At 37.0% G+C, this 8,843-nt stretch overlaps 1 protein-coding gene across 1 annotated transcript in view; it reads right to left on the bottom strand.

Annotated features, from left to right (window-relative positions):
- Window positions 1–7,024: 7,024 nt before the first annotated feature.
- AHI1 (Abelson helper integration site 1) overlaps window positions 7,025–8,843 on the bottom strand; it is a 202,686-nt gene continuing 200,867 nt past the window's right edge. Inside the window, exon 28 of the mRNA XM_082634082.1 lies at window positions 7,025–8,400. The gene's annotated coding sequence lies outside the window, so the exon portion shown is untranslated. The remainder of the gene's footprint in view (window positions 8,401–8,843) is intronic.

Here is an 8,843-nt window from a genome sequence, read left to right as displayed (position 1 = left end):
TTGAAATTTTAAGAAAAAAGTGGTAAAGGTATCAGATTCACAGTCAATGGGGTTAGATATACAAATTTTAGAAGGCTTTTGGAGGATTTTTACCCTCAGGTGAATGGGAATGCAAAATATTACGCAAATCAGACTTACTCTTCCGGATAGTTTGCCTCAATAAAAACAGTTAAAGACATGAAAGGAAGACTACATCCACATTTAAAGATTGTGCTTTTATGTAAATAAAGTGTTGCTCAGAGTGCACTGGGGGCTTGGATAGAGGTAGTCAAAGTCACTCTCAGGATGGATCCTCCATCTTGGATTCCCAGTTTCAGGAGCAGACTGAGATGTGTCAGTGATGGTTTAATGTTGAATTCAGTGAATGCCACTGCTGATGTCAAGCAGGAAAGAAGGAAAAAGGGAGCCAGAAAAGAAGAAGAAAAGGGTAGCATGTGAGAAAGAGAAGAGAGAATGAAAAAAGACAAAAGACAGTTGTGAAGGTGTGGTAGAATGACTAATGACATTTTCTTAGATTCCTTCCTAAATTCCCTAGTCTTACTGGGCATTTAAGATTTTTAAAAAGATTAAATTCCATTTGAGAACTTCCTTTGATACTGAGCACAAGCACAGATTTATAAGAATATATATAAAACAGCTATATATATATATATATATATATATATATATATATATATATAACAACTATACTTCAATTTAAAAAAGCGTTATCTCAGGCACACAAGAAATGTTAAATAATACATTGATCAATGGACTGTCAGTTTCAACGTCATGTGCTAAGTAAGTGTCTTTATAGACATTAGGTATAGGACACTGTGAGAGTACAATTACCCACCGTTAGTAATTAGGAAAGGAATCTTAGTGCATGTGTTATTTGAGATGAAACTTGAATGGAAATGTATTTGGCAGAGGCTTTGGGAAAAGGGTGTCTTCAAGTCAAGAGAACAAGCCAAGGGCTTGAAGCAGCAATGGTCCCTGGAGGGCAGTAGTATGGTCTCGCTGCAGTGTGAACAGAGGACCTCCACACGCAGTCATGACACGGATGAACAGAGGGGACGGATCAGGGAGGTCTTTGCTGTGCTCAGTGGTTTGCACTTTCAGATATCAACCAAGTTTCTTACTTTTGCTGTCACTTCCAAGGTGACTGAATTTCATTTGAGTTTCCTGTGATATCAGAGAGCACAGGACTGAATTTATAGGAATAATTGTTAAGCAAATAGGAAAAACTCACTGGATTTCATAAGAGTGGATGGGAGCACCAGTGAAGAGTTTTAAACGGGGTGTGACGTGGTCAGGTTTGCATTTAATGAAAGGTTCTGTGGTACCTCCAAGTTAGTTGATATAATGAAGTTTTACGTCAAATGGGAATTTATTGCCCTTTAATAGAAAATGTAATTTATTTGGTAACTTGAATAAAAACTATTTGGCTTCAATATACAATGCATGATATGATTTTGTTTTACTTGATTTGTGAAAAGGTTTTGAAAGGGACTCTGGCATTTTCTGCACATCTCCTTCTTCCTCTGTCTAAAAAATACAATAAAAAAATTTTTTTACATGTTTTTATTTGGCCTCTGTTACAACTTTACATTTTAAGTTCTTGTATTTAAAAATATATTTAAATATAGGATGGCAGCAAAAACAAACACTTTATAGCTGACTACAGGAAGAGATCATAAATTGATCCAAAAAGACCCACATCCAAATTAGTGTTATTACATAATGTTGCCTCTTGTACAGGGAACGTATATTGGCTTTCCATATAACTTATTTCCACAGTTTTCAGATGTCAGTGATGAGTTTTCCTGGTTGGAAAGAACACAGCACTGGGAGGAGGACAGTTGGATGCTGATCAACAGTTACTGGGCAAGTCACTCAACCTCTTTGCGATTGGTTTGAAAAATGGGGGACTTCTCTGTTTAACAAAGATTGTCATGAGGCTCAAGTTTAGTAATGTGTGTGGAAGTCCTCTGAAAACCACTGTGGGGTGATGGTGGCAGTAAACATGTGACAATTTCAAGGTGAAACACAGAGTAGAAGAGTTGAGGCTCCTGGTTCAACTGTCCACCCAGCTCCTGCCCACTGCTTGACAAACAGGCTTTCAATAATCAGCTGTTGGATAAATTGAAAGCGATCGCACACGCTTTGAAGAAACATGAAAAGTGTTAAAGCTATTGATGATCTTTAACTATAAGGATATATTTAGGCAAGCTGTCAGTAACTCCAGCTATTGATACGTAAATAGAATCAGTCCTTATCTGTATCCAATTGTCCACATAGTAAAAAACCAAAAATCAAAGAAAACGACCTCTTGTGCATGCACTGAAATGCCTCTCTCTGGACTCTCTGCTATCACCTTATACTTTTCCTACTTTCAACTCTCACTCATTCAAACTCACCACTTATAACAACCTAGTGTTAAAGGGGAATTTACCTGAATGTAGACTACGCTCTATACGGGATGTTATTCTTAGTTGTGTAGGAGGTTGAAAAAGTTCAGGATTTTTCAAGGATTAGGATTTAATAATTCAGCTTTAAGGTAACTGAGAATGTTACCTAGTAAACAGCAGTAGGAATAGGAGGTGGGGTCCTGGCCCTGGATTCTGTGACCCTGGACAAGTATGTAAAAGAAGGGTCTTCCTTTTTATGTTTTGATCTCTCTCTTCCATTCCCAGAGTTTTACATAGATGAGCTCTGAAGGGAGCTTTTCCAGTGGAGAGGAGTGGAAGGATACAAAAGCATTCCTACATGGTCTCTTGCTCACTTTTCCCTTTGGGTTATTCAGTTTGGGGTTCTGTGGCTGCTTTTCTCTAAAACTTAAGCCCAGGCAAAAACGTTCTCTGGTCCTCTGAACAGAATACACTTTCAATAGCAAGGATAAAGGGAAAGACAATCACTGGAGAAAATACAAAGAACATCAGGTGTTTACAGTTAGCCTTTGGCAACTGGGCTGAAACCACTGCCCCTTGCCTGCCTGGCTTCTCACCTCTGTTTCTGCTGAGCAAGACCCGTCCTATTCTTTACCACCTGGAACCTTCCCCTTCTCATGAAAACTTCCAGATCCAAGGTTCCCACTCTCCCTTGTGTCCTCTTGTTTGTAGTCCGAGGAACTCCGACCTTCCAAAGGAAATGCACGAGGCTGTGGACATTGATATGCTGATTTTATTTTTAGGGGCAGAATCTCCACTCCCCCAGCAAGAAGGAGGCTTGCTTACTAAGGTCCATCCTTAACACCAACCACTTAACACCTGTATCAAATTACACACATCAGGTAAAGAGAGGATCATTCTTTCACATCGATATGAACTGACAACTCACTGTTATACAGGAAAATCTATTTTGGCAAAAAAAAAAAATTACATTTCTTTTCTTTCTCTGTGTTGCAGCAGGGATCATTTCTGTATTTATCTGTGCTCTAAGTTTGCAAGATGGCAGGATTATGGGTTCCAGAAGAGAATGACACACAGATGGAGAAGGTGGTCTTGTGAGTCTTGCTTACAGGGAGAGGATGTGTTCGAGAGAGAACTGACCTCAAATCTCCCAGGAGAGAATCCCATCATAGCTACAACAGGCAAGCATGCCAACCTAACGATATCATCCCCTACCCAGGGCGGTCCCTCTTCAGGGAAAGACTGGGCAACACAGAGAATAGATTAAACACTCAGCTCAGGATCTTTTCTATATTCTAGACCTTCTTTATTTTGGAATTAAAAAGTGACAAGTTTGTCCTTGGCTACAGGACACTCTAAACAGAGCTATATTCATTCATGTTTGAAAGAAAAAAACTACCTTCACTTCATGGGACTGTAGGATTTGCAGCAACTCTAGTTTGTCTGTCGCAAGTGTATTGGATGTTTCAGTTTGCCAGACCTGTCATGAGAAATTAATTACAGGATGTTGCAGAAATGGCAAAGCTCCAGCAGCATCTTGCATAGTTTAATATAGCCCCGTTTCCCCATTTCAATGTATTTGTGGTTAGATAAATCCTCAGAAATTTACAGCTGCTATAGACTAGCTTATTATGTACTCTGCCTGCACACATGATAAGTATAAGAATTTGATGTTCTTAAAGTGCATAGATTTCACTGACATTCCTTTACCACGATGGAAATATTTTGTTGCTAAAAGTAGCATGTGCAGATACTTCTGAACATTAACTTCTTCTGTATAACAGGCAGGGATGTTAAAAACATCACCGCGCTTAGCCATCTTCCACTTACTTTAAATCGAAGAACTGCAGCTCTGGAAAAAGTTGTGTGGAGTGTTTATATAAAATGGTCCCATGAACAAATTAAACAGAAAAAAAATTAACTACTGATCCTCAGTTGAAGTCACTGAAAAACTGAACCGTAGCGACCACGTTTTTCTCCAGGGAACCTTCTTCCTTTGGTCTAGCGACTGCTTTTTCACAAGCTTCAGTTGTTCATTTTTGCTCTAGCAACAAGCTAGTTTCCTCGCCTTCCTGCTTTCTCCTCCTTTTGTACTTTTTTCTTCTTAACTATAATTGTTCCCTCTCAACAGTAAATCAGCTCATTCCAAGCAACTTTAAGGATTGGCAATATATGTTTACTTATATAATTGTTGTATAAAAAAAAAATCCTACATTTTCCTCTACCAAATTCTTTCACAATTCTTCACAAGGATCCAAGTGATGAGTTAAGAAAAAGTGAACTAGAATGAGTAAAAATCAGATTGTTTAGTACTTTTAGAGATGAATGACATTGAAGTATATGTAGTTGGACCATTCTGACACAAGTAATAGAACGTGTGTTATGCATGGTTATATATGTACTTACTTATGACAGCCTCCCGCTCTTTAGATTGTGAGTAGATAGTAAAATTGTAGATTCTTAGCAGCTTTATCCTCCCTAACTTTCTGAGACAATCAAAATAACCCATCCATAATCAGAATGAATTTGAGGTGTTAGAACAGCAACTTTTGAAAACGGGGCTCACAACATATGCTTGATGTAGATGTGAAGAGATCATTAGAAAAAAAGCATTCTTTGTGTTTACAAAACAGATGTTTTTATGTTATCCCGTTCCCGCCTTAAGTTAAAGTATTCCCTATTCACTTTAATAATTAGAGCAGAAAGATATGATGAATGAAGTACCTCATTACCAAGTTTGCTTTCCGGGTCTCTGCAGAGAGTAGCTGTCTGCTTTTGCCTAGCTGGTCCATTGTTAACCCTAACTGATGCTGACATTCAATTCGCCTGCAGATAATTGGGTCCATCCACAGACTGAGTTTGCCACTCAACAGAGCCTTTTGATTGACGTGACTCTTGATGTTTTTATTTTCTCTTATGTGACTGGGATACTGTTTCTTGAATAAAATGTTACTGTCCATGTATTAGTTTGAGTCCACAGAATCGATTCCTTAAAAAAATGTAAGAATTAGAGTATGGAGTAAAGATTTTGCAAAACAAATATGGGGTAAAGACATTATCAGTTTTTTAAAAAAAAAAAATTCACTCAGATATGTTATTTCATTTTATGTAGGTCACGGCTGCATGGAAGACATATGAGATGTTTCTAGTCTCTGAGTGTGGCTGTACATTCATCAGGTTGCTTCCTTACTCCTGTGTGGGCTGGAGGCCAACCCTAGGTGCTACTGGCTCACTCCACCCAGCACCTGAGGCGGGTGGGGACCTTTGAGATGTCCCAGTGGAGTCTGACAAACCTCCATGGACAGCAAGCAACACACTGAGTGAGCATGTGCACTTGGACAAGTTCTTTAACTTTCAAAGCCCCAGTTTCCTTATTTGCGGGGCAGGGAAGATTTTATCTTCCTCCTGGGTCTGAAGTGAGGACTAAATGAGGTCATGTACATAAGGTGAAGATTTGGGGAATCTCTTCTGTAGTCAAGTCCAATGAGGTAGAAATCAACAAATATAGAGCTTCAAAAGTTGGACTAGTGAAAAATGTTCCCATAATCCACTTAACAGATATGGACCTCAGATGGAAATCACTGAAATATGTATAAAAGTATAAGGTCATGCGTTTTTGATATAGTTTCTAGAACTTTCTAACCCTCTGAAAAATAGTTGTGAGTTAAATATATGACTAAAATAACATGACATATAAAGTTATAAAATGGTAAGTTATTTCCCAGATGGTCCTGCTGAACTTCCTAAAGAGAAAATATCTTTCTTTAATAAAACTTTTCTGTAACTGAAAAATAAAATTAATGTCAAGTATCCACTTTTTTTGGAAAGAAACCTTACGAAAGGTTTCAAAAGTATCAAGTGTTAACCATTTAAAACACTGATTTCATATTTAAAAGGTGCATTTTAAACATGAATTTGCATTCATGGTGTAAAATATTTCAAGTTTTAAATCTTTTTAAAACTTGCTTTTTATTCTAGCTTTGCAAATTCTATTCATTGTATAGTTTTGATACTGAAGAAACTCAAACCTTCAAGACAGAGTAGAATCAATAATTGGAAATTAATTTGTAAGAATGACATTATCTATTATCTAGAAAAGATAGTGTCAAATTGATACTTGTTTGGAGAAAAGAGACTATAAAATGGGATAGAATTCAATAATTTTAGAATAAAAATAAAACAAAGTTAATTTATTACTAAGTAAATAGTCTGATTTCTCTGCTTGATTATAATTTGGACTTATTACTTGGAGGGCACTCTTATGATCTCCCCCACGCGATCTCATCTTAGAAGGTGGTGAAGATTATTAATTAATAATAATTAATCTATTCACGAACATAACCCAAGTCTTGCTTTGTCAACAGGACAAAAAAGAAAAGAAATGGGCTTTGCGTAGAAACAACTTTTCCTGGTGTTTGCCTCAATTGTTATTTTTGCCTTCAGTAGTTGCAATATAAAAATAACCCTTTACTTTATTTTTCATATGAACATTGGGATTTCAGCAAATGTTTAGCTCCTCTGACATTATTTTATTATCGTCTTGATTTAAAATCATGTTGCAACTTGTTGAAATTCTTTGTAATTAAAAGCAAAATCAGAGAATCTACACATATCTCAAAACTATGAGCTGAAACTGCAGAGAGCCACATATTTTTATTTTTTTAATTATCAAGTGCATTCACAAGACAGAAAAAACAAGCTTGTACAAGGGTGACTCAAGCTGGCTGGGTCCAGCTGTACCTGAAGCACAGACGTGTGCATCCAGAACAGGGGAGCTTGGTACTATCAGAACACATTTCTGTGCTAATGGCTGAGGGCTTCAGCAGTCATCAATGCCACTCACCACTTTCAAAAATGCCCCCCTCCCCCCAAGTTCTACACAGCAGGGGCAAGTTTACCAATTTTCATGCCTCTACAACATGTGCAGGGGTAAGAGTAAAATATATTTCTACTAGAAGATTTTTCACATCGGGTATACATCTGGGCAAAATTTACACCTCAATGCCCAACACTGTTTTTCTTACTTCTTACTTTAATGGAATCAATTGTCTAATTTGGTAAATAAGTTTTCTAATTTTATATTAGTTTTGACCTTCTTGAAGTTAAATATTTTATTGACAGACTTAAAATCACAGAGTTTTAAGAAGAGTCAAGTGAAAAACAAAGAGATGAACTTTCCCATTTTATAACATCTCACTTCAAAATATATAGTCACATAGTAATGACACTGTTACTCTGGAACTAAAGAAATAAATAATTCAATGTAAAAATTTAAAAACAAGTATTAAGACTGAAATAAATATTAAACAATGTTAAGCCTACAAATCACTTATATGCTTCAACATGAAATGCTTTTTTTTAAAAGTAAAAAAATTTGGAACACTGTTGCCAGTCTAGCCAAAAACCACTTTTAGTTTATGTGTATCAATTTACACATATGATTCATTCAAAACAAACACATTTATTACCTTTTAATGCCTTTCTTACTTGGACCATTTTGAATACACAAAATCCTGAAGCTGCTTATCTTTATTTTAAATAAAGTTAAATTTAAATAGCAGATATTTCATATTCTGAGTATATCATCACACATATAACCACATTACAGATATAATATTAAGTGATTACTTTACGGACATCCTAACAACGCAAACACTTTTTCCTCATATTTGCTGCATGGCAATTATGGTTTTTCTTTATTGATTTTTCCAAGAATGGTAATGTAATTTTGATGCAGTTACTAATAAATACAAGTACCAATACTTTGATCAACAGCAAACACAATGGTTTATAACAATTAAGCTCAAAAGGCCACATTTATTTTTCCACCCATACCTTGCTTCTGATTTTTCTAGATTCTTTCATAAGGATAAGAAATAGTAGAGCCTTCCTTTCTTCCTGGCCATCTGAAATTTCTGAACTCTGAAGAGAAATTCCATTTGGTTTAATTTGTCATTTCATTTCTGTATATTTGGTTCCTTGCCTCTTCATTCTTCTTCAGCTCTTTTTACTAGGAGAAAATGACACAAAATGTACTAAAATGAACTTAAACAATGTCTTCTAGTTACAACAAATCTTGGCATGCCCAGGCAACAGCACAAGTAATAAAGCACACTATGCGGGCTTCCCTGGTGGTGCAGTGGTTGAGAGTCCGCCTGCCGATGCAGGGCACACGGGTTCGTGTCCCGGTCCGGGAAGATCCCACATGCTGCGGAGCGGCTGGGCCCGTGAGCCATGGCCGCTGAGCCTGCGCATTCGGAGCCTGTGCTCCGCAATGCGAGAGGCCACAACAGTGAGAGGCCCGCGTACCACAAAAAAAAGAAACAAAACCCCCCCCAAAAAACACACTATGCAACACACACACACACACATACACACGACCAAAATACTAATTTGTCTTCTTGAACATACATCTAGTTTAACTTCTAGAATTAAGTTCTAGCTTGCCTCTTG

This window comes from Mesoplodon mirus, assembly GCF_964341445.2.
Source record: "Mesoplodon mirus genome assembly, chromosome: 10".
NCBI classification, from domain to species: Eukaryota; Metazoa; Chordata; class Mammalia; order Artiodactyla; family Ziphiidae; genus Mesoplodon; species Mesoplodon mirus.
The sequence above is the reverse complement of the archived record's forward strand: the minus strand, read 5'-3'. Positions and strand labels throughout refer to the sequence as shown.